At 41.8% G+C, this 26,324-nt stretch overlaps 1 protein-coding gene and 1 pseudogene across 1 annotated transcript in view; one reads left to right on the forward strand and one right to left on the reverse strand.

The window, feature by feature from the left end:
* Positions 1–25,682, reverse strand: part of PIK3CB (phosphatidylinositol-4,5-bisphosphate 3-kinase catalytic subunit beta) — a 194,645-nt gene extending 168,963 nt beyond the window's left edge. Inside the window, exon 1 of the mRNA XM_065875713.1 lies at positions 25,443–25,682. The gene's annotated coding sequence lies outside the window, so the exon portion shown is untranslated. The remainder of the gene's footprint in view (positions 1–25,442) is intronic.
* Positions 6,550–7,292, forward strand: LOC136122446 (large ribosomal subunit protein uL30 pseudogene; annotated as a pseudogene).
* Positions 25,683–26,324: the final 642 nt, after the last annotated feature.

The raw sequence follows: 26,324 nt of genomic DNA on the forward strand, positions 1-26,324 counted from the left end.
CTGATCTGAGAAGATCCCATGTGCCATGGGGCAACTAAGCCCGTGTGCCACAACTACAGAGCCTGCACTCTAGAGCCTGCAAGCCACAACTACTGAGCCCACCTGCCACAATTACTGAAGGCTGCGTACCTAGAACCCATGCTCTGCAACAAGAGAAGCCACCGCAATGACAAGCCCACACACTGCAACAAAGAGTAGCCCCTGCTCACCGCAACTAGAGAAAGTCCACGCACAGCAACAAAGACCCAACGCAGATGAAAATAAAAAATAAATAAATAAAATTTTAATTAAAAAATAGATAAAAGTTAAAGGCCGAAGGTGGTTGTCTCCTTGGAGACTATTACTTACTTGCTTAGTAACAATGGGCCTGCATTCACTCTGAGTCACGAAATAGTACCAGGGATTCTTGAGAGCCTATTCACCTAACCTGGGTGAGCACATAATGCCACCAGTGTAGGACAAAAACATGGCTAATAATACAGAGAATTAAGTACACATAAACATTTTTTTAATAGTAATCTTTTATTTTTTTATTTTTTATTTTTATTTTTTTGGCTGTGTTGGGTCTTCATTTCTGTGCAAGAGCTTTCTCTAGTTGTGGCAAGCAGGGGCCACTCTTCATCGTGGTGCGCGGGCCTCTCACTATCGGGGCCTCTCTTGTTGCGAAGCACAGGCTCCAGATGCGCAGGCTCAGTAGTTCTGGCTCACGGGCCTAGTTGCTCCGCGGCATGTGGGATCTTCCCAGACCAGGGCTCGAACCCGTGTCCCCTGCATTAGCAGGCAGATTCTCAACCACTGCACCACGAGAGAAGCCCTAAACTCTTTTTTAAAAATAATCTTCTGGGGAATCCCCTGGCGGTCCAGGGGTCAGGACTCCAAGCTTTCACTGCCAACGGCCCGGGTTCAATCCCTGGTCGGGGAACTATGATCCCACAAGTCATGCGGTGCAGCCAAATAAATAAATTTATAAAAATAATCTTTTGGGGCTTCCCCGGTGGTGCAGTGGTTGCGAGTCCGCCTGCCGATGCAGGGGACACGGGTTCGTGCCCGGGTCCGGGAAGATCCCACATGCCGCGGAGCGGCTGGGCTCGTGAGCCATGGCCGCTGAGCCTGTGCTCTGCAACGGGAGAGGCCACAACAGTGAGAGGCCTGCGTAACGGAAAAAAAAAAAAGATCTTCTGAACAAGATCTCAACCACAAAGTTCCTATTTCCTGATTTTCAGTATTATTTTAAAGTACGGTTGCTAGAGAAGAGCTTTGCTATAGAGAACATGAACTAATCTTTGCAGGTAACCATTTATTCTATTGAACTAAAATATATAACTAGGTAAAAAGTCAATGCAGGAAGAAGAAATGAAGATTCTAATAAGCTGGTGGCCCAATTTATATCCTGATGCTGGGGGAACATACGTGTAAAACTCATTACTTAAAAATAAATTATTGAGCCAGCATGTATGGGAAGTAAAAGTAGAGGGCATGCTATCTAGAAGGGGAGACAAGCACACTAACACACAAAACTATTAAATAACTGAGCATAAGTCAAGAACGAACTCGTACTTAGTGATTCTGTTTAACCAAAGGGTAAAATCACGGGCCTGACTTTGCAGATGACCATTCCCCACTACCTCCAGCCTGCACACAGCCATCCAGCCATCTCCTCAATCTTGGAATTCTCTTGCTCAAAACCTGAAATGCTCCCAAACTAATGAACTAACACCATCAAGTTCAAGCTCCCACTCATCTGTTAATTGTTTTACCTTGGGAAGGTTCCCTTAACTTTCATTTTCTTATTTGTAAAATGGGATGGTTAAATTACATGATCTTTAAAGTCCATTTCAGATATAATTTCGCTTGGTCAAACAACTCCATACCTCACAACACCTCAGCTTTTGTTCTAGTCAAACAAATCTCCAAGCTTCTTCCTACAAGGTCCAACACAGACTCTACCTCCCTCTTGAACTCATCCTATATATCCCTTATTCTACACATCTCTCCCTATCCCTCTCCTCTCAAGCTGTATATGGCCTCCTTTTTCATTTCTCCAAATGCCAGGCTCCCTGTCACCAAAGTTTTCCCCTGTGCTGCACACCACCACATCACACCTACCGTCGGGTTCGCAGTCACGTCAGACCCGGTGCTCCCTTTTTTTAAAGTAACAATTATTTCATAATATCCCTTTAACATTCTGAAACATAATTTACAAATAATGCAAATTAAACATAATTTTAAATATGTATAGGTTAGGAACAGTCCTAAGTATTATAAAGTAGAAATAAAAGGAACATAATTCAGTACCAAATAATATATATATGTTAATGGTAAATGCTCTGGTACAATTACTTTAGATGGGAGTGGAGCAGCAGAATGCTATTTTTTGTTTGTTTTTGTTTGTCTTTTGTGAAGTTATACTTTTATTAATGTTGTTGCTTGCAATGTGCCATTGATGACAATTTAGACACAAGTTTTTTTGTTTGTTTGTTTTAAAATAAATCCTACAGCTTGGCTTGGGTTGTTATTCTTTTTATATTTATTTATTTATTTGTTTATGGCTGTGTTGGGTCTTCGTTTCTGTGCGAGGGCTTTCTCTAGTTGCGGCAAGCGGGGGCCACTCTTCATCGTGGTGCGCGGGCCTCTCACTATCGCGGCCTCCCTTGTTGCGGAGAACAGGAGCCAGACACGCAGGCTCAGCAGTTGTGGCTCATGGGTCTAGTTGCTCCGTGGCATGTGGGATCCTCCCAGACCAGGGCTCGAACCCGTGTCCCCTGCATTAGCAGGCAGATTCTCAACCACTGTGCCACCAGGGAAGCCCTAGACACAAGTTTTAAACCAACTGGACAGGACTGTATCATTACTTTCAAACACTGTTTGGATGCTATATAGACCCTCAAAAAATGCTATTGGTTTTTTTTTGTTTGTTTGTTTGTTTGTTTATTTAGTTTATTTATTTTTGGCTGTGTTGGGTCTTTGTTTCTGTGCGAGGGCTTTCTCTAGCTGTGGCAAGCGGGGGCCACTCTTCATCGCGGTGCGCGGGCCTCTCACTATCGTGGCCTCTCTTGTTGCGGAGCACAGGCTCCAGACACACAGGCTCAGTAGTTGTAGCTCACAGGCCTAGTTGCTCCGCGGCATGTGGGATCTTCCCAGACCAGGGCTCAAACCCGTGTCCCCTGAATTAGCAGGTAGATTCTCAACCACCGCACCACCAGGGACGCCCAATGCTATTGTTTTTGATAACAAACCTTGGAGGACTATTTGATCCTTCAAACCATACATATGAAAGTATAACTGATTTATAAAGACAACAAAAACTAGGTATCAAGAATCCTGAGTTCCAGGGACTTCCTGGTGGCCTAGTAGGTAAGACTCCACTCTCCCAATGCAGGGGGCCCGAGTTCAATCCCTCATCAAGAAACTAAATCCCACACGCATGCTGCAACTAAAGATACCGCATGCGGCAACTAAGACGCGGTACAGCCAAAATAAATAAATACGTATTTTTAAAATAATAAAAATAAAACTTTAAAAAAAAAAGAAAGAAACCTGAGTTCCAATACCAGTTTTGCCAGTAACAAGCCTAAAATCACTTCTGATTTTTTTTTTAATTCCTTAAAGTGACTTCACCTGTCCAGCTCTGCGTTCCAGCCTGGGTGAAGAGAGCAGACAAGGCTGGCACAGTCCCTGGGTGGTGATCAAGTAGGTGGAACTCTAAGCTTACTTCAACCAGAACAGCAGCTCAGCTAGGATCTGTTTATATATTGCAGCTAGCATCTGTTTAGAGAAGGCTTCTCAGTTAGTTCTTGTATGATAAAAGGGACTGTGGCGGTTTCTTATAAAAAGCTAAACATGCATTTACGATACAATTCAGCAACTGCACTCTTGGGCATTTATCCCAAAGAAATGAAAACTTATGTTCACACAAAAAAACAAATGTTCATACTCGCTTTATTTTTAACAGCCAAAAACTGAAAACAATCCAAATCTTTCAACAGGTGAATGGTTAAACAAACTGTGGTTCATCCATATCATGGACTTCTACTCAGCAATAAAAAGGAACAAACTACTAATACATGCAACATTTGGATGAATCTTCAGGGAATTATGCCAGGTGAAAAAAGCCAATCTCAAAAGGTTACATACTGAATGATTTCATTTACATAAAGAACCACAGTGGGGAATGGAGGTGGGCAGGGTGGGTGCTAGAGGTAGATGTGGTTATAAACATGCAACACAAGGGATCCTTACGGCGTTGGAACTGTTAGGTTCCTTGACTGTGGTGGTGCACACAAAAACCTACACAGGTGACAAAATTGTGTAGAACTTATTACACACACGTACGAGTAAAACTGGAGAAATCTGAATAATGTTAGTAGATTGTATAAATGTCAATATTCTGGTTATGATACTATACTATAGTTCTACAAATGTCACCACTGGGGGAAACCTGGTCAAGTATACAAAGACCTCTATTACTTCTTACAACTGCATATGAATCTACAATTATCTCAATTAAAATTTCAATTAAAAATAAAATCCTGGGCTTCCCTGGTGGCGCAGTGGTTGAGAGTCTGCCTGCCAATGCAGGGGACACGGGTTCGTGCCCCAGTCTGGGAAGATCCCACATGCCACAGAGTGGCTGGGCCCGTGAGCCATGGCCACTGAGCCTGCGCGTCCACAGCCTGTGCTCTGCAACGGGAGAGGCCACAACAGTGAGAGGCCTGCATACTGCAAAAAATAAAATAAAATAAAATCCTGAAAAAAAATAAAATAAAATAAAATCCTGAAAACCTAAATCCACGTAACCAGAGGCTCCCTGAAAGCTGGAGCCTAGACATTTGACAGTTCCTTGTGCTTTTCAAACTGTCAGTAGTAATGAACTAGTGGGGTTCCCCCACAATTGAAGCAATCCAGTGCTTTACTAAAATACAATAAAAAGAACTAATAGAAAAATGAAGATAAAATATAAACCCATATTTTCTTATTATTAACTTTTGATTTCTGAAGGCTATAACAGTGGGCATGGCAATGGGCACTGGGATCACACTTTTGAGCAGTGATGCATCAACACAACTAAGCCTACTCGTGAGTTCTTACCACACCAGTTCCATCTCCTGAAAATTCAACAGAGACATCATCTGGTTAAAGAGATACTTCTCATGTTCTTGAAAAAGATCTTAAAATACTTATGTGGGGGGAAAAAAACCTCCTATCTATTCATGAAAAAGCCCATCAGAGCCAAAAAAACAAAAACAAAACACTTCAGGAACCAATCTCTTTATAAAAAACAACATATGTTAAATGTTCTTTGATGCCTGATAGATTAACTCAGAAATCACTATTTAAAATACTGGGAATTCCCTGGCGGCCCAATGGTTAGGACTTCCAGCTTTCACTGCTGAGGGCACAGGTTCAATCCCTGGACGGGAAACTAAGATCCCACAAGCCATGTTGCGGTGGGGGGAGACACAACAAAATACCTCAGATTAAATTAAGGCAACTCAAAAAAAAAAAAAAAAAAAAAAAAATTAAGGCAACTCAAGGTGTTCTGTGAAACTCTTTACAGGAGACTAGTCTGTACTGGGTTTCACAATAAGAGTGCTCCAGATATGAAACTGTCTCTTTTCCAACACTATAATTCTACATCTGACTATCTTCCACCTTAATTTAAGTTCAAGTGGAGATATTATAGACAGTATTTATTAGCTCAAATAAATAATAAATTTATTAAATAATAAATAATAGAAGAGACACTGCTTTGGAAAAGACCCCCAGTGTTCTCCTTACTTGTGCAAGTAATAAATCCTTCTCCCGAGAAAAATAAACAAATACTAGGGGTTGTGGGAAAAAACATGAAAAATTAAATCCAAGAGTAATTCCCAAGTTTCACACTCCTTTTAAAATAAAATGCTTGCCAATGATATTAACAAACAGCTCACTCTTTTCCCTCTCTTTGCCAATACTATTAGAGACTTATCAATACACAGCAAAATGTTAACAACTAGGTGATACACAGAAGGAAAACCTAGGGCATGGATACTCCTGATTAACAGCCCAATACGTAGCAAAACACATTTATTAGTGAAATTGAAAGAGGAAACAGAATTATTCAGCAATTAAAAGGAAGTACTGATACCACAGTATGGATGAACCTTGAAAACATGATAAAGAAGCCATTCACAATGACCTCATATTATGATTCCATTTATATGACATATCCAGAAGAGGCAAATCTATACAGACATAAATTATTCACTGCATAGAGCTGGGAGCAAGGATGGGATTGAAAATGACAGCTAAAAGGTTCCTTTTTGAGGTGGTAACATTTTTCCAAAATTGATTTTGGTAGGTCTGCACAACTCTGAATATACAAAAAAAATTGAAATGTACAATTGAAATGGATGAACTGCATTATACGCAAATTATATATCAATAAAGCTGCTGCCAAAAAAATGGGGGGGGGGAAGAAACAGCATCAGGCTCCACAGATAGTAGACAGTAACTGCTTACTAAATATATAACAAAAAATAAAGAAATGGCTCTTTCCCGGCTGGAACCATGGAAGGTGCTGAGAAGAAAAAGAAGGTTCCTGCTGTGCCAGAAACCCTTAAGAAAAAGCGAAAGAATTTTGCAGAGCTTAAGATCAAGCGCCTGAGAAAGAAATTTGCCCAGAAGATGCTTCGAAAGGCAAGGAGAAGCTTATCTATGAAAAAGCTAAGCGCTATCACAAGGAATACTGGCAGATGTACAGAACTGAAATTCGAATGGCTAGGATGGCAAGAAAAGCTGGCAACTTCTACGTACCCGCGGAACCCAAATTGGCATTTGTCATCAGGATCAGAGGTATCAATGGTATGAGCCCAAAGGTTCGAAAGGTGTTGCAGCTTCTTCACCTCCGTCAGATTTTCAATGGCACCTTTGTGAAGCTCAACGAGGCTTCAATTAACATGCTGAGAATTGTGGAACCATACATTGCATGGAGGTACCCAAACCTGAAGTCAGTAAATGAACTGATCTACAAGCGTGGTTATGGCAAAATCAACAAGAAGCAAACTGCCCTGACGGATAACGTGTTGATTGCTGGATCTCTTGGCAAATACGGTATTATCTGCATGGAGGATCTGATTCATGAGATCTATACTGTTGGAAAACGTTTCAAAGAAGAAAACAACTTCCTGTGGCCCTTCAAATTGTCTTCTCCACGAGGTGGAATGAAGAAAAAGACTACTCATTTTGTAGAAGGTGGAGATGCTGGCAACAGGGAAGACCAGATCAACAGACTTATAAGAAGAATGAACTAAGGTATCTACCATGATTATTTTTGTAATCCGGTCAGTTAATAAACAGTGACTGCTTTCAAATTGAAAAATAAAATAAATTTAAAAAATAAAGAAATGAAGTGAGGGGATTTCCCTGGCAGTCCAGCACTTAACAGACTCTTGAGATTCCACTGCAGGGGGCAAAGGTTCCATCCTGGTCAGGGAACTAAGATCCCGCATGCTGCATGGTGCAGCCAAAAAGTAAAATAAAAATTTTTAAAAAATGAAGTGAAAGGATTAAGTGCTTATATAGAAAAAAGAAAGAAGTACAGAATTCTTTCACATATACCTAGTGACAGAAATGCAGAAGCAAAACTGAATCAAGTCTAATGAGTACAGAAATGGATGAAGGAAGTAATAACTGGTCTTAGAATACTTTATACAGATCAACTAAAGAGCTATGCATATTATTTCTGTAGGTCAAGGCTAGCTATCATTCATGGTACAATATACATCAGTTTCCCTTTCCGTCCATAATTCCAACCTCTACTAATTATTTATGTAATTTAAAAGAAGGGAATATGGTATTTACATAAACAGTGTGTGGAATAGTAGAATACATACACATGTATATACTGGAAAAAGCAAAATCTCGCTGAAGGGCATATGAGAAACTGATGGCTTTGGCTGCCTGTCCAGAAGAGAGGAAGGGTGTTTCTGGTACTTTCAAATTTTGAAAGTAGTATCTATCATGTAACCAAAAAAGTTAAGAATTTGAATAAAAAATATCTTTCAGTGAGTCTGAAAGCCCTCCAGCTTGACACAGATCCATTAAGCAACTACTCTATAGCTGCTTGGTTAAAAAAAACATGCCTAAAGCCATGCAATGGTACTATATCATCCATTCTTCTATCTCCATCTTCTCACCAGAGTTCCAGAGAGTGAAACTCTATGTAAGTGGAAACACAGAACACTGGAGATATTCCTCCTGAACAGTAAACACAAGAGAACCAGTTTCCTAGTCTAGCAACTAAGTGATCCCTAAGTCTTCTCTTAAATTCTGAGAACCTATGAGATTAAATGATATTTCACCAACCACATTTGTGTATGGTGTGAAGCAGTGTTCTAATTTCATTCTTTTACACGTAGCTGTTCAGTTTTCCCAGCACCACTTACTGAAGAGGCTGTCTTTTCTCCACAGTATATTCTTGCCTCCTTTATCAAAGATAAGGTGACCATATGTGCGTGGGTTCATCTCTGGGCTTTCTATCCTGTTCCTTTGATCTGTATTTCTGTTTTTGTGCCAGTACCATACTGTCTTGATTATCGTAGATTTGTAGTATAGTCTGAAGTCAGGGAGCCTGATTCCTCCAGCTCTGTTTTTCTTTCTCAAGATTGCTTTGGCTATTCGGGGTCTTTTATGTTTCCGTACAAATTGTAACATTTTTTGTTCTAGTTCTGTGTAAAATGCCATTGGTACTTTGATAGGGATTGCACTGAATCTGCAGAGTGCTTTGGATAGTATAGTCATTTCACAATGTTGATTCTTCCAATCCAAGAGCCAACCACATCTGTGTCTCTAGGTTTCCCCTGTTCACATATCCCCTCCCCAACTTGAACAGATTTCAAAGAATCTCTTTAAGGAAAAAGTCTGTGTAGCACAAATCTGAAAACATAAATAGGTGTTAGAAAAATATGTGGGGACTTCCCTGGTGGCACAGTGGTTAAGGATCCGCCTGCCAATGCAGGGGGACACAGGTTCAATCTCTGGTCCGGGAAGATCCCACATGCCGTGGAGCAACTAAACCCATTTGCCACGACTACTGAGCCTGCACTCTAGTAGTGCCCACGAACCACAACTACTGAGCCCATGAGTCACAACTACTGAAGCCCGCGTGCCTAGAGCCCATGCTCTGCAACAAGAGAAGCCACCGCAATGAGAAGCCCGCACACCACAACGAAGAGTAGGCCCCTCTCACCACAACCAGAGAAAGCCTGCGTGCAGCGAAGAAGACCCAACGCAGCCAAAAAAATAATTTTAAAAAATAATAAACTGGAGGCTTCCCTGGTGGCACAGTGGTTGAGAGTCCGCCTGCCGATGCAGGGGACACGGGTTCGTGCCCCAGTCCGGGAAGATCCCACATGCCGCGGAGCAGCTGGGCCCGTGAGCCATGGCCGCTGAGCCTGCGCGTCCGGGGCCTGTGCTCCGCAACGGGAGAGGCCACAACAGTGAGAGGCCCGCATACCGCAAAAAAAAAATAATAATAAACTGGAAAAATACGTGTTAAAGTCAAAAATGATAACTGTCTTGGTAAACTTCAATCAAATATAAAAGAGATACTTATAGAAAATGTAAAATGATCCTATTTAAAATAAATTATATATCTGTAATATGTTACTCTTTGTAAAGAGGAATTAAGAAAATATACATGTACCTACTACTTTCTGCCAAAGAAATAAAGGAAAGATAACCCAGGAAAACAGATAGATAGATAGATACATAGATAGATATGAAAATGTACAGAGAAAGGAATGCAGGCTATATGCCTGAGTATAACAATAATTATCTCTTATCATCTCACACCAGTCAGAATGGCCATCATCAAAAAATCTACAAACAATAAATGCTGGAGAGGGTGTGGAGAAAAGGGAACCCTCTTGCACTGCTGGTAGGAATGTAAATTGATACAGCCACTATGAAGAACAGTATGGCGGTTCCTTAAAAAACTAAAAAATAGAACTACCATACGACCCAGCAATCCCACTACTGGGCATATACCCTCAGAAAACCATAATTCAAAAAGAGTCATGTACCAAAACGTTCACTGCAACTCTATTTACAATACCCAGGACATGGAAGCAACCTAAGTGTCCACTGACAGATGAATGGATAAAGAAGATGTGGCACATATATACAATGGAATATTACTCAGCCATAAAAAGAAACGAAACTGAGTTATTTGTAGTGAGGTGGATGGACCTAGAGACTGTCATACAGAGTGAAGTAAGTCAGAAAGAGAAAAATACTGTATGCTAACACATATATATATGGAATCTAAAAAAAAAAAAAAGGAAAAAGAAAAAAAGTGGTCAGAAGAACCTAGGGGCAAGACGGGAATAAAGATGCAGACCTACTAGAGAATGGACTTGAGGATACGGGGTGGGGGAGGGTAAGCTGGGACAAAGTGAAAGAGTGGCATGGACATATATACACTACCAAACGTAAAATAGCTAGTAGTGGGAAGCAGCCACACAGCACAGGGAGATCAGCTCCGTGCTTTGTGACCACCTAGAAGGGTGGGATAGGGAGGGTGGGAGGGAGGGAGACGCAAGAGGGAAGAGATATGGGGACATACGTGTAACTGATTCACTTTGTTATAAAGCAGAAAGTAACACACCATTGTAAAGCAATTATACTCCAATAAAGATGTTTAAAAAATATAATAATAATTATCTCTGAGGAGGGCAATGGGAATGGGGAGAACAGAGGAGGTTGGAGTAGAAAGGTCTGAAAGGGGACTTTCACTTTCTCTTGTATTTTCCTTCTTTATTTGAATTTTTTACAACTAGTATATGGTTACTGAATAACTAGGGACATTTCAGGAAAGGTGAAATGTACCTAAAAGCTAATTCCCATTAACTTTATTTTTTTAATAAAACCTGAAAGTAGCAGGAGTGTTATCTTTTTCTAAAAGCATTACTTTTCCTAACAGAAGAAATTACCCAAAATGTGAATCTCTTACACACCACACACACATATATGTACCTAAACACAGTCCTGTTAAACAAAATTAGAGAAACTTTCCTTTTCCTCCTGATGTTTCTATTCCTTCCAGAAACCCAGTAACTTGCAAAGTGTTCAATATCGGGACTTCCCTGTGGTCCAGTGGTGGAGAATCTGCCTTACAATGAATGCAGAGGATGCAGGGTCAATCCCTAGTCAGTGAACTAAGATCCCACATGTCGCCAAGCAACTAATCCCACATGCCACAAGTACTGAGCTCACGCACCTCAACTAGAGCCCACGTGCTGCAAACTAAAGAGCCCACGTGCTCTGGAACCCACGCATCACAACTACAGAGCCTGCGCCCTGGAGCCTGTGCGCCACAACTAGAGAAGCAAAAACCTGCATGCCACTACTAAAGAGAAGCCCACGCAACACAACGAAGATCCCTCATGCCGCGGCTAAGACCCGATGCAGCCAAAAATACATTAAATAAATATATAATAAATAAATAAATCTTTAAAAAAAAATGTTCAATATCTCTCTAATGCAAATTTCCCCTTCTCAAACCCACTGTCATAGTTAAGCATCCCTCACTGCTCTTCTGGACTGCATATATTGTAATACTTCCCCTCCCTGTCTCCCTACCTTTGAAGGGAATCCTTCCAAGTCTGCCCTCAGATCACAGAAGTATATTTTATAATTCTACTCCAAGGATCTTGGGCTACTTGTACAAATGCAATCAAGGGACAGTTGAGCAATTCTCCAAATAATCTGATGATTAGAGGCAACCAAATTAATCTATTTTTTAAATTTCAGACAAATTTTAATAGCTGCTAAAGCAGTCTGATAAAAAGATTGAAGCGTATGGAGTAGAAACTATTGACTAAAATAATTATCCTGCTCATTCTGGATCGGTTTGATATCTCCTTCAAAGAGACAGTAATAGCTTTGGATCCTGGTGTGTAGCAAAATGTGAATACATCTGAGAACTGCCACCAGTGAGGATTTGATATTAAAATTACTTTCCTTTTAAATTAATTTATTTATTTATGGCTGCATTGGGTCTTCGTTGCTGCATGCGGGTTTTCTCTAGTTGTGGCGAGCGGGGGCTACTCTTCAATGCGGTGTGCAGGCTTCTCACCGTGGTAGCTTCTCGGTGCGGAGCACAGGCTCTAGGCGCGTGGGCTTCAGTAGTTGTGGGACGTGGGCTCAGCATTTGTGGCTCACAGGCTCTCGAGTGCAGGCTCAGTAGTGTGGCACACGGGCTTAATTGCTCCACGGCATGTGGGGTCTTCCCAGAAGGCTCAAACCCGTGTCCCCTGCATTGGCAGGCAGATTCTTAACCACTGCCCCACCAGGGAAGCCCTAAAATTGCTTTTGACAACTCAATACAGGAAAGAGGTAACAACTGAAATGAAAACTTAATATTCCTTTTTTTTTTTTTTTTCCTTTTGCGGTACACGGGTCTCTCACTGTTGCGGCCTCTTCCCTTGCGAAGCACAGCCTCCGGACGCGCAGGCTCAGCAGCCATGGCTCACGGGCTCAGCCGCTCGGCGGCACGTGGGATCTTCCAGGACCAGGGCACAAACCCGTATCCTCTGCAGCGGCAAGCGGACTCTCAACCACTGCGCCACCAGGGAAGCCCCAAAAATTAATATTCTTGATAGTTGCCCTTCCCTCAGAGGGAAAGCAGCAAACAAGCAATGCCACCATAAAGGATTTAGCAAAGTGCCTGCTATATTGTAAGCATTCCATAAACCTTGGCTATCATTATTAATATGCCTAACACAGGGTTAGACCTCCATCTTACCCACCTATGCATTAATTGTACAGGTATAATACAAGTCAAGGTAGAAGACAGAATAAATACAATTTTCTTAAGCTTTAATGATACTTAAACTAAACATTATAGTGTCCACTGTGTTTAATTCTGTAATACCTTACAAAATTACCTTTTTAATCATCAAAATAGCTGAATTTCTTTACTTTGTAGTTACATGCATTGATTACATAAATTCAAAAGCACAAAAGGAAATTCAAAGGCACATAATTCAAAAGCACAAACGGATATACAATAAAGTCTCCCTACCACAAATGTCTCTCAGCATCCGAGGTTACACTCCCCAGAGGCAACCAACGTATAGCAGTTTTTGGGTATCCTTTCAGAAAGCCTGCATCAAGGGAGTTCCCTTGTGGCTTAGTAGTTAGGATTATGGGCTTTCACTACCGTGGCCTGGGTTCAACCCCTGGTTGGGGAACCGAGATCCTGCAAGCCACACGGCATGGCCAAAATAAAAATAAATAAATAATAAAAAGGATTAAATTATATGTTTATGTACCAATTATCTTCAGAAAAGTAAGCCAGAAAAAGTTGATGTTATTCATTAGGTTTTAACTGAATGGAGCAGTTCCTTATAATATCAACTGCATATTTGGGAAATAAAACACTAACTTAACGTGTATTCAGTTTAAATTGGTATGTATTTTTAAATTCCTGAAAAAAATAAACTACTTTGTACATTAAAAAATAAAGAATTTTTCCATTTTAAATAATAATGCAGGGAATTCCCTGGCGGTCCAGTTAGGACTCTACACTTTTCACTGCTGAGGGCGCAGGTTTGATCCCTGGTCCTGAAACTAAGATCCCACAACCTGCGTGGCACGGCCAAAAATTTTAAAAAAATTTTTTAGGGATTCCCTGGTGGTGCAGTGTTTTAAGAATCTGCCTGCCAATGCAGGAGACACAGGTTCAAGCCCTGATCCAGGAAGATCCCACATGTCACGGAGCAACTAATCCCATGTGCCACGACTACTGAGCCTGCACTCTAGAGCCCGTGGGCCACAACTACTGAGCCCACGGGCCACAACTACTGAAGCCCACGGGCCACAACTACTGAAGCCCACGTGCCTAGAGCCTGTGCTCCACAACAAGAGAAGCCACCACAATGAGAAACCCGCACACCACAACAAAGAGTAGCCCCTATTTGCCACAACTAGAGAAAGCCCCCTCACCACAACTAGAGAAAGCCCGCGTGCAGCAACAAAGACCCAATGCAGCCAAAAATAAAATTAATTTAAAAAATAAAATGACCTTAGCAATTTTCTAAAAAAAAAAAAAAGATTGCTACCTTTTAAGATTACATTTTAAGGCAAACATTATTGACACTGTCAATAATACATGAAGACTTCAAGAAGAATTGTATTCCTTAAAAATATTTTCCTTTACTAAAATCAGATCCCAACCTCAGCATACAACTAACTAGATGTAGTCAGTCCAAAACTTCTCTTAAGTTATTAAATAGTTCATTTTCAAAATGGATAATACATCAGTGGCTTTAGGTCTCCACACCCACTCAGGAATGACGAAAGAATACCTGTAATTTTGTAACTACACAGTTCTCATCTATAGACACCATTGCTTATAAATGAATTTAAAATAGTGATTAGCTCAAAACAATTATTATGGAATTTATAAGATAGGATTTTCCTGTTCTAAGCGCTTGCATTTTATTTTGTAAAATAATACACAATTTGGGAAATAATGTTAAAGGCGAACTGGGTAACTAAAATAACATTTGTGAGTCACTGAGATTACTGTCAACAGAAAAAAGTTCAGACTTCTAAGAGGGAAAAGTGACCCACCTGCCCCAATTTGGGCCCACACACGGCTTGTCTATGGGAAGAGGCATACTCAGTAAGAGCTCAACTCTTTAGCTGTAAAGAAAATAATCACAAATCCCCCATTTGCAGATTGGATGTGCTGTCATAATGGCTTATAATGGCATCACAACCAGAAACTTGCCTGAAACAAGTTAACTGGGCTCCAGAGTTAGAAAGAAAACCTCCATTGTATCCTATGCATCTCCTTCTATGTGTCTGAGTACTACTAATGGTAGATGTAATGTTAACGCTCACATTCCTTTCTCCTGTGAATATGAAAAAAAAGGCCAAATAGTATTAACGCTTCTCAATTCACTATATTTTTAAGTTAAGGGATTAACAACTGTAGTCTATTGGTTCATTTATTCAAAGTAAATTTATGAAAAAAAAAAAGTAAATTTATGTCTAACTTCCTCTATTCCCAATAATTTAGGATCAAGCTTAGCAACATGTTTTAATATACCACCCAAACAAATTACCTAAGCAGAAGAGGAAAAAAAACCTGTGTTTTCTTATTTTAAAACTCTGTAGGGCTTCCCTGGTGGCGCAGTGGTTGAGAGTCCGCCTGCTGATGCAGGGGATGCGGGTTCGTGCCCAGGTCTGGGAAGATCCCACATGCCGCGAAGCGGCTGGACGGCCGCTGAGCCTTCGCGTCTGGAGCCTGTGCTCCGCAACGGGAGAGGCCACGACAGTGAGAGGCCCATGTACCGCAAAAAAAAAAAAATCTGTAGAGATGATCTACACAAGCGGACTAGGACCTCTAACTATACAAAGTCATACATTAAGTATTTTTGTTACTTACACATATATGACAAACCACAAAACCACAGTCCAATTGTAAAGCCAAGGGAAAAGGAAAAGCTCATCTTACATTCAAAACAAAGGTATGGGACTTCCCTGGTGGTCCAGTGGGTAAGACTCCGCAATCCCAATGCAGCGGGCCGGGGTTTGATCCCTGGTCAGGGAACTAGATCCCGCATGCCTGCCACAACTAAGAGTTCACATGACACAACTAAGAAGCCCACATGCCCCAACTAAAGATCCCGCATGCTGCAACTAAGACCCAGTGCAACCAAAATAAATAAATAAATATTTATTTTTTTAAAAAAGGTACACTATATCACATAACTAATTCATTGTTTAACTGTTAACTCTAATCCATAAAACAGGACTATACACATAAAAACTTGTTTAAGAGTAGTGAGTGAAAGTTAATGGTTAAATGATTAGAAAATTGCTTCCTGTTTTCAAATACCCAGGTACTGTAAAATGAAGGTGGTGATTATTACACTAAAAAGCAACACTTTAAACTTATATAGTCTCAGGCTTCCCTGGTGACACAGTGGTTAAGAATCTGCCTGCCAATGCAGGGGACACAGGTTTGAGCCCTGGCCTGGGAAGATCTCACGTGCCGCGGAGCAACTAAGCCCATGCGCCACAACTACTGAGCCTGCGCTCTAGAGCCCACGAGCCACAACTACTGAAGCCCACACGCCTAGAGCCCATCCTCCGCAACAAGAGAAGCCACCACAATGAGAAGCCCGCACACCACAATGAAAAGTAGCCCCTGCTCACCACAACTAGAGAAAGCCCGCGCACAGCAATGAAGACCCAACACAGCCAAAAATAAATTAATTAAAAAAATAAGAAAGGAAAGAGCCCTCTTCAAAAAAAAAGAAAAAAAAATATATATATATATAGTCTCTTTCAACCTTCCTCTGAAGGACCTAACAAATAAAAAAACTATTGAGGCAATCAGTTATAAGCATAAATTCTACCCCAGTGTTCACAGCAACATTATTTACAATAGCCAAGATATGGAAGCAACCTAAGTGTCCATCAACAAATGAATGAATACAGAAGAGTGGTGTGTATATATATATATATATATATATATATATATATATATATATATACACACAATGGATTACTACTCCATTATAAATAAAAAGAACAAAATTTTGCCATTTGTAACAACATGGATGGATATGGAGGATATTATGCTAAGTGAAATAAGTCAGAAAGAGAAACACATACTGTATGATAGCACTTATATGTGGAATATAAAAATTAAAACAAACTAGTGAATATAAGAAAAAAGACTTACAGATATAGAGAACAAACTAGTGGTTACTAGTAGGGAGAGGGAAGGCGGGAGGAGCAAGATGGGGTAGGGCAGCGGTCCCCAAATTTTTTGGCACCAGGGACCAGTTTCGTGGAAGACAATTTTTCCACGGCCAGGGCAGGGACGGGGGGGTGGGGGCAGGAGGGGGTTCAGGTCATAATGCAAAAGATGCTTTAGGCAGTAATGCAAGCCATGGGGAGCGGCAGATGAAGCTTTGCTCGCTCACCTGCCACTCATCTCCTGCGGTGCAACCCAGTTCCTAACAGGCCTTGGACCACTACCGGTCTGTGGCCTGGGGGTTGGGGACTCCTGGGGTAGGGTATTAAGAGGTACAAACTACTATGTATAAAATAAATAAGCTACAAGAGTACATTGTACAAGACAGGGAATATTTTATAATAACTATAAATGGAGTATAACCTTTAAAAATTGTGAATCACTACGTTGTACACCTGAAACTTATATAATATTGTAAATCAACTATTCCTCAAAAAAAATAAATTTAAAAATAAATAAATAAGCAAAAGCATAAATTCTAGAGTCATACAGACCAGAGTTCAAAACCTGACTCTCCCACTTAAAAGCTGTGTGCCACCTGGCACGTTAACTTCCCAAAGCTTCAGTTTACTCATCTCTTTCATAATAAATTTATTTATTTATGGCTGCATTGGGTCTTCGTTACTGTGTGCAGGTTTTCTCTAGTCGCGGCGAGCGGGAACTACTTTTTGTTGCGCTGCGTGGGCTTCTCATTGCAGTGGCCTCTCTTGTTGTGGAGCACGGGCTCTAGGCACAGGCTTCAGTAGTTGTGGCACGTGGGCCCAGCAGCCGTGGTTCGCGAGCTCAGCAGTTGTGGCACACAGGCTTACCTGCTCTGTGGCATGAGGGATCTTCCCGGACCAGGGCTCAAACCCGGAACCCCTGCATTGGCAGGCGGACTCTCAACCACTGCGCCACCAGGGGAGCCCTCCTCATCTCTTAAATGAGGATATCATTAGTACCTTCATTACAAGTTTGTTATGAAGATAAAATGAATAATGCACAAAGAGGAGTTAGCATAACCTGACACATAGGTGAGCATTCAATAATGTTAACTTTGGTTATAGTTTAATCCTATATAGTAAATCACACAGAGGAGTTTTTCTAATAGGCTATATTGACAGTCACAGCTTTAAATGACAAAAGAACATATTGATAAAAGGAAGCAGATAACAATAGAATACATAGAATTAAAGAAGTCACTGATTAAAAAATAATTGCCTGGCTCTCAAGGAGAAGATAGTAAATTCTTCATAAGTTAAAGGTAAAACAATTGTTACTGGTTGGTACAGCATATATAGTTCTCTATAACACACACACACACACACACACACACACACACACACAGTAGACATTCCTTGTAGGTAGAATGAGAATCTAAAACCCAGAAGCCTCTCAGTTAGGGAAAATTTTAATAATTTAATAATGGAATGTTGAGTGAAGTACATCAAGAGTTAAGAACTAATGATTTCCAATGAAAATGTGAAATATCCACAGCCATCAAAAGAACAAAAATAAAATAATTATAATTGATCATAACATTGTCCAAAATCAACAACCATCTTCTATGGATGTTTCCTTAGTGCAAAAAACAAGTGTTAAGAGAATTCCAGTTGGTTTTCCCCAGGACATGCCTCTAATAATTAACTACAATGAATCTCATTGGAGGAATGATGTCCATGTAGCTGATAAACATGGAACCTAACTTTTGAAAATATACAACTGCAGAAATAAGTTTTAAATAAATTTGTGTTCAGATAACATAAGGGCAGCAATTTGTAATGATTTATAAAGTCAGAGGAAAACACCGATTTTAATAGTATGATATCTAAATACAAGATCTACACTAAATCAGTAGTTCAAGAATAAGCAATTTTAAATGACCATATTTCAACTATTTAATAGAAATTAGTTACTGTGTAACTACATGTAAGTAACATGTCAGAGGTAGTAAGTAGTGGCCTGGCTACAAGAAATGAGCACCTCTATCTCAAATAGAAGGTCTTCATTTTAACTCCTATGAAAATGTTTAACAGGTTAAGTGATTAAATAAACATTAAAGAGAACTTCAAATTGTAGTAAATTTATAATTCTGACAATCTGCAATACTCATTTAAATCACAAAAGCTCAATCATTTAAGCTAGTAAAGTACAAATGTCTCAAAATGGAGTTTGGCCTCTTGTTGACAGTCACCTCAAATCTCTTCCAGTGGCTCAGCAGGTAAGGAATTCATGGAATTCAGGGCTTCAAGGTCTAGTAAGCATTACTAAACCTTACTGGTTAAACCATCCAGTCAACACCAAGTTATGTGGGGCAATGCCTGTAGATTATCTAACTCCTTTGTCCCTTCCCACATATTCTCTACTTCATAACTACCATTACTTCTAAACGGTACAAAGAGGTAAACATGAAATTGGTAAATATTATAAATTAGTTATTAGAAATGCAAAGAAAAACTATGGTCAGGAATGTGGTTAAACTGCAGTTTAAATAAAGCTTCTGGATTACCCATGGATTTCTTTTAATCCACATAATCCTCCTCCTGAAGGCATGGATAATCAGGTTCGCATTTCCATTGAAGGCAAATGAGCATTTGCCCGGTGGTCTCCCAAGTAGCCAGAGCAGCAGGAGACAAGCTACAGGGTCAGGGATGCAGCAGTCCCTCCAGGGTTTGCAGTAGGGGACTGTGAGCTGCTGACCTGTGCTCTAACAATACCACAACACAGGGGACTGTCAGATTAACTTTCTTTATTTTGGCGGTAAATTCCCCCTATTAAAGGCTCAACAGATAATAACCTCAGGTGACCTACTTTAAATAATCAAGAAAATAAGGAAATATACATTCTTGGTGAAGAAGTGGGGGAAAGACAGATCATGGAGCCAGGACTCAGGGGAAGGATGTGTAAATTTTTGAGGAAATGAGGGAATTTCTAAATTATTGACTGCTTTAGGCTGGAAAAAAGTTAAACGAATAATGGAAAGCTACCTTTGCAATACACCATAGCTATAAAGATAGCACATCTTTCCCTCAAACCCTAGGAGAGTTGAATACCTGAAACAACTAAATGCTGGAATAAAATGGATAGTCTAGCAGAGGTGACAATGCTAGAGAGAGAGAACAGAGAAAAGCTGAGACTTCATAACATAATCCTTGGCAAAATTAATCTCCAGTTTACCCTAGCTTACCCTGCGATTGCAGTAAATGGGATTCTGGGTTTATCAAAGACACATGAGAAGATATGTTATGCCATCCTTTATGATTTTATCACAGACTTAGCCTCCAAATTTCTTTGTTAGATGCTCCCTATTGTAACCTGACATCATGGGATTTGCCTCACTTGACAGGTTCCAGAAGTTATACAATAGTTTTTTTTTTTTTAATTTAAAGCCTTTTAAACATTCCTCCATCTACAAAGTTTATTACTTTATTGCATGTAAACCCATTACGTTGAAGACTGGAGTTCTTTCATTTATATTTCTAAAAGAAAACCAACAATTAGGTTGATCAATTATCCACTTATTCCAAGTTCTAACATATTCTATGCATGAGAGACTTTCCCTTTAAAAAAACAAATAAATCCAGGGAATTCGCTGGCGGTCCAGTGGTTAGGACTCTGCGCTTTCACTGCCAAGGGCCTGGGTTCAACCCTTGGTCAGGGAACTAAGACCCTACAAGCCGTGTGGCGGCCAAAAAATAAAATAATTCCAAGTGTTAAAAATGAAGGGGAGGCTGACCACAAAGGGGTAACATGAGGGAATTCTTTGGGGTGTTGGAATTATTCTGTACATTGTTAATGGTGGTGATAGTTACAAGAATCTAGGCATGTGTTAAAACTCATAGGACTGTACATGAAAAAGTTTTTGTAAAATTTTAAAATTCAATGTCACTCTCCTTTTAGAAATGTCTTTTTTATTTAAAAAAAAAAAAACAACTATCAACTCAGAAAAAGAAAGGTCTAAATTAGAGATACGCAATCTGCATTATCAGAGCAACCGGTAGGTAACACACTATACACACCCAAACATACATCTAATACCTTTCATTTTTCCTCTCTCAACTGGAAGCTTGTGACTCAGGATTATTTAACCTGGAGATGATAACATAAAGGTTACCATGGAATATATGAGAGAACAACTTAAAAAGGAAGTACACCAGTTTAGAATCACTCCAAAGGGTAAAGCTGGACCCAGTGGCTGGAAAATACAGGAAGTCAGACTTTGATTATGAGAAAGCAGAAAGGCCTCTTCAAGTAAGGATAGTATCCTTTCACACAAGGTGTCCCAGCAGACATCAAACTACCAAAAGCACATAGGCACTCCTTAGAAAAACAGCCCATACAAATCAGGCAGTGGAGAGAAGGCAGAGGGGGAAAAAAAGTGTCAAAATTTGGAGAGGGAGATGAGAAGGTAAAAGGAGTGAGAAGCAAAGTTACCCCACACAAGCCTGAAAATCTATAATATTCTCCTTTATCTTCCTTTTTTTCTTCTCTTCTACTAAATTTCCAGTATTGTTCTTCTAGTCTAGGATTTCCTTCTCCAACGTATCTTTTTACTATTATCTACTCTGACAATGGAATTCTACACCTTGATTTTTCCATACCCTTCTTTCTTCACAAACCTACTAGATAGTCTTTGGGGCTTCAGTCTCAGGCAGGGGGAAAATCCTAAATTATTTGCCTCTTTCTACAACATGACAAGGCTTGCAAGTGAGCAGTTAGCAGAAGCCAAATGATAGGGACTTATCTCTCCAAGATATGGTAAGATATGATAACTGAATCAAATGGTTCAGAGGATATTTACATAAATGCACACAAGGGGGGGGCTCAGATTTTTAAAAAATAGTGTAATTGAAATAAATAAACACACCTGTTCTCTGTAAAAATTGCAACTGCTACCCTATAGGATTTGGTATGCAATACTGGATTAAACTACCACATTCTATAGAACCAGTCCCCTCCAGTCAAGACCAAAATTCAACGCTTCTAAAGAACAAAACAAGGCTGGAAAACTTGTATGGTTTCTTATTCACAAAAATACTAATGATCCAGTATACAATGAACAAAATCCACATTTGTTTTTGTTATTAACGGCTTGACGTCTAAATGCTTAGCCTTTTCAGGAGGTACAGTACCTTAATGAAGACTGAGAAAGTAAGGATACCTAATAGAATAACTCTAGGCCCTGTGATCACTTCCTCATTTGCACAAATCTGGGACCAAAAAAGGGTCAAGTGTGTTCAGTACATGTTATACTTGGAATCGGAAGATTTTATAATGTATTTCATTCACACATTCATTCATTCAACATTAGTTAAATTTTCCAGACACTGTTCTGGTTACTGAGAATACCCCAGGGAAGACCAAGTCCCTTCCATCAGAGAGTTTATAATATGTTGGAGGGAAAAGACCATAAACAAACAAGAAAATAAGCAAGATAATTAGCTGATAATGTAGGTAGAGTTTGGACTTACTTTTTAGTGCAATAAGAAGCCCCTGGAGCAGGAGACTAAGTAAAGATCACTCTGACTGCTGTCTGAAAATGGACTGTAGGAGAGCAAGGCCAGAGGCAAGGAGACTAGTTAGGAAGCTACTACCTAGGAACAACTGGGGTGGTGACAATAAAAAATAAAGTGAAGTAGGGACTTCCCTGGTGGTCCAGTGGTTAAGAATCCATCTTGCAATGCAGGGGACGCCGGTTCAATCCGTGGTCAGGGGAACTAAGATCCCACATGCCACGGGGCAGCTAAGTCCACATTCTGCAGCTACTGAGCCCATGTGCCACAACTAAGACCCGATACAGCCAAAAAGTAAATAAATATTTTTTAAAAATAAAAAATAAAGTGAAGTAAATATATGCGGGATACATTTTGGAGGCAAAATCAACAGGGTTTGCTGAAGGACTGGTTGTGTGGGGCAGTGGGGGAGCAGTGAGGCAAAGCGTTGAATTAAGGATGACCACCAGATTTTTCACTTAAGTAGGTGGAACAGGGGGGTAGAGGGGTGCTCTTATGAAATGCAGACTGCTGGGGAAGGAACAGGTTGGAGAATGGAAATCAAGAGCTCCACTTTGAACATGTCAAGTTTAAGATAGACAAATGAAGTGAAGATATGTAGGCAGGTAGAAGAAATGTGAAGCTCAGAACTGGAGATAAAAATCTGAGAGTCAACAGCACAGTGACAGTATTTAAACCACAGGACTTGATGAGATCACTCAGAGAGAATACAGGTAGAAAAAAGTAGAGGGACGGACTTGGACACCCTGAGGCATTAGGACGTTTTGAATTCAAGAAGAGAAGGAAAAGTCAACAAAAGAGATAGAGAAACAGAGTGAAGAGAAGGAAAACCATAAAAGTGGAGTATCCTGGAAGGTTCCTTTATATAATATGATACTCTAATCCACCACCACCCTCCCATCCTGCTGGCCACACACTCTCAAATTCTATAAACAAACAAAAAAAAAAACTGAGGCCCAGAAAGACTGGGTGACATCCCCAAAGTCTCAGCTACCTGGGACCCAGGACCAGGCCTAAGAGCCAAGGTGTGACTTCTGACCCCTAGCCTTTTCACAGTGGCTAGCAGCGCTTCTACTGTTGGGTTCACCAGTGAGACAACAGGGAAGGTTATAATCTAGGAAGAACACAATGAGACTACAAGGAAGAAAATAATTTAGATTACAAGGTTAATTTTTTTTCTATGTATTTTGTTTACATTCACAAAGCAAGTTGGATCAAAAGTCTTTATGGATGAGTCTCTAAGAAAAGTAAGAAATACAGACAAGAGGTGAAAAAAGGCAATAAATCAAAACCCAACTCGATTTTCTCCACTTCTAAAAAACACTGTGGGTCTTCCCCAGTGGCACAGTAGTTAAGAATCCGCCTGCCAATGCAGGCAACATGGGTTCAAGCCTGGTCCGGGAAGATCCCACATGCTGCGGAGCAACTAAGCCCGTGGGCCACAACTACTGAGCCTGCACTCCAGAGCCCAAGAGCCACAACTACTGAGCCCGTCAGCCACAACTGCTGAAGCCCACGCACCTAGAGCCCGTGCTCCACAACAAGAGAAGCCACCACAATGAGAAGCCCGCACACCGCAACGAAAAGTAGCCCCGGCACGCCTCAACTAGAGAAAGCCCGCACACAGCAACGAAGACCCAACACAGCCAAAAATAAATAAATTAAATTTAAAAAAAAAAACCACTCTGAAGGTAGAAGACCCTCATTAGGATGTGAATCAGGGGTTGTACAAAAAAGTTTTTTGATTTCAGTCATTTTTTCTTTAGTGAATACAATCCCAGTTTTAAAGCTAAAGATTTTTACTTTGTTCCACACTTGCCTCTGGAACTAGGTTAAGATCTTTATCCTGACCACCCTTTCCTATGCTACTTTATCATGACTTAAGCAGTTCTGCTTTTACCATAAAAATCTTACAGTGTAACCAAAAAATCCCCAAATGATTAATGAACTGCTGAGAATTCTGACTCGTTGGAGATGATTTTATTAGGAATCATATTTCCAAACACCCATTCAGTGCTTCAAAATAAGTACTCATCTAATTTAACTATGATGACTTCACCAGAAATAACACTGCCCACGATGATGTTTACAAAAGCACTTGTCACTCCCTTCGTATGTAGCAATGCAAAAAAAGGAGTCTGTTTCCATATTCTTCTCTGTTTATACTCTGTAACAAGTGACAGTTTAAGTGTCACTTAAGATTATTTAAACAGCAAAGCACTTCAAGTTTGATATGTCCCAGCACCCTGCATCTGAAGCGAATCCTAAAACTCACTGTTTTATTTAAACAGCAATTCCCACTCGGTACCTGAGACAGGTATTCCAAGGCAGCCTTAGAAAAAATAAAAAGAGAGACTCCAGCATTCTAGGATGAGGCTATAGGATTCGTATTTTGGCCACTGTTAAGATAACAGGCTCCTGTATTAAACAACTCCAGTGGAGGTTACTGCAACATCAAAGCGCTTCGGAAATAAATGCCCCCCAAAAGTACACCCGCAGCCAAGAATCAGCAATAGCTAACAAGGGAAGATGCTGCAGCAGAGTTACTCTTAACAGCCTACCACTGACCAACCACTCGTTTTTCGGTCATGTACATCATCCTGTCCTAGCTTCACAACAACCCTGTGAAGTACGTATAATTATTCCCACTAACAAATCCGGATACTCTGGCCCAAAGCCCCAGGGCTGCTCAGTGGCGGCGCCGGCATTTGAAAACACGACCCTATCCCAACAGTCCAGGATCCCCGCCCCTAAAATACACCCTGCGCAAAAAGGCATCTGAGGATCAGGAGCTCGCGGGTGTCCGCACAGACACAAGGGGCGAGGACGCCGCCTCTCCCCAGACGCCCCTCAGGAACGCAACCCAAAGGGCCGCGTCCCTGCCGCCCGGAGGCCGGGGAGAGCCGCTCACCTTGGAGAGCCCCGGGAGGGCCGCAGGCTAGCTAGGCACCCCCGCGGGCCGGCGTCCTCCGCGTCGGCAGGAAGCGCGGAGCGGCCACTCAGTCGCCGGCGCCGCAGGCTGTGGCGGGCAAGAGCGCGCCGCCGGCCCGCGCGGGGGCACCTCAGAGGCCCGCCGCGACCGCGTCGCCCGTCAGCCGCGCCGCATCCGGGTCCCGCTCCACTGCACTCACCTGCCCGGCGCTCCGCCGCCGCCGCCGCCGCCGCCGCCGCTGCCGCCGGCTCTCGGCTCCAGGTGCGCAGTTAGCAGCCCAGGCCACCGCGACCGTCCAGCTGCGGCGCTCCCATGCCCGTCTCTCTCAGTCGCCACCCGCCTGCCCCGCGCGGCGCTACACCAGCCCGTCGCCCACGGCCATGGCCAGCTCCGCCGCCGCCGCCGCCGCCGCACCGACCAACGGAGCACGCGCGCGCCGTTGACGGAGCGCGCGCGCGCGCGCCCGCCCGCCTCAAGGGCCCGCCTCCCAGCAGCCCTCGCCCCGCCCCGCGAGCCGCTCCGGCCAATACCAGGTCTGAGGGCTGGGCGGGGCAGAGTTGGTCGCGGCTGGGAGGGGAACCGCCGCCTAGCCCTCTCCGGTTGGTGCCTGCTGGGAGGCTGAACCGCCGCCTAGATTTCTCCGGCTGTCCGCCCAGCAGCGGCGCTGCTGTGCGGCAGCTCCTCTTTGAGGCTCCCGGAGGACTCGGAATCGGGAATCCCCAGCAATCCGCTTTCAGGAGAGACCCACCACCTGCCCCGGCCTTCGTAGCCGCCTCCGAGAGATTTCTCTGTTCCTAGTTTCCTTGCCGGCCTTCTCTTCACAGCCACTCTCCCCAGTTCTGCGACTCTGAACTGATATCTCGGTTCCTGGGCCCTACACTTTGCTTTTCCCTCTCCCCCTGTGTCACTCCTCTTCTGGGGGTGGGGCCGCTAGGTCGGCTGACCCACAGCTGGCCCTTCAATCCCTGCACTGGTTATAAAGCAAAAGTCCAGCATTCCAAGCCCAAGATTCTTTTTCTGTGTGTTCATTTTTGCGATAATTAACATTTATCTGCAGAGGCTTACAGTTTACCCAGCCCTG

The sequence above is a fragment of the Phocoena phocoena genome, chromosome 4 (assembly GCF_963924675.1).
Source record: "Phocoena phocoena chromosome 4, mPhoPho1.1, whole genome shotgun sequence".
Taxonomy (NCBI): domain Eukaryota; kingdom Metazoa; phylum Chordata; class Mammalia; order Artiodactyla; family Phocoenidae; genus Phocoena; species Phocoena phocoena.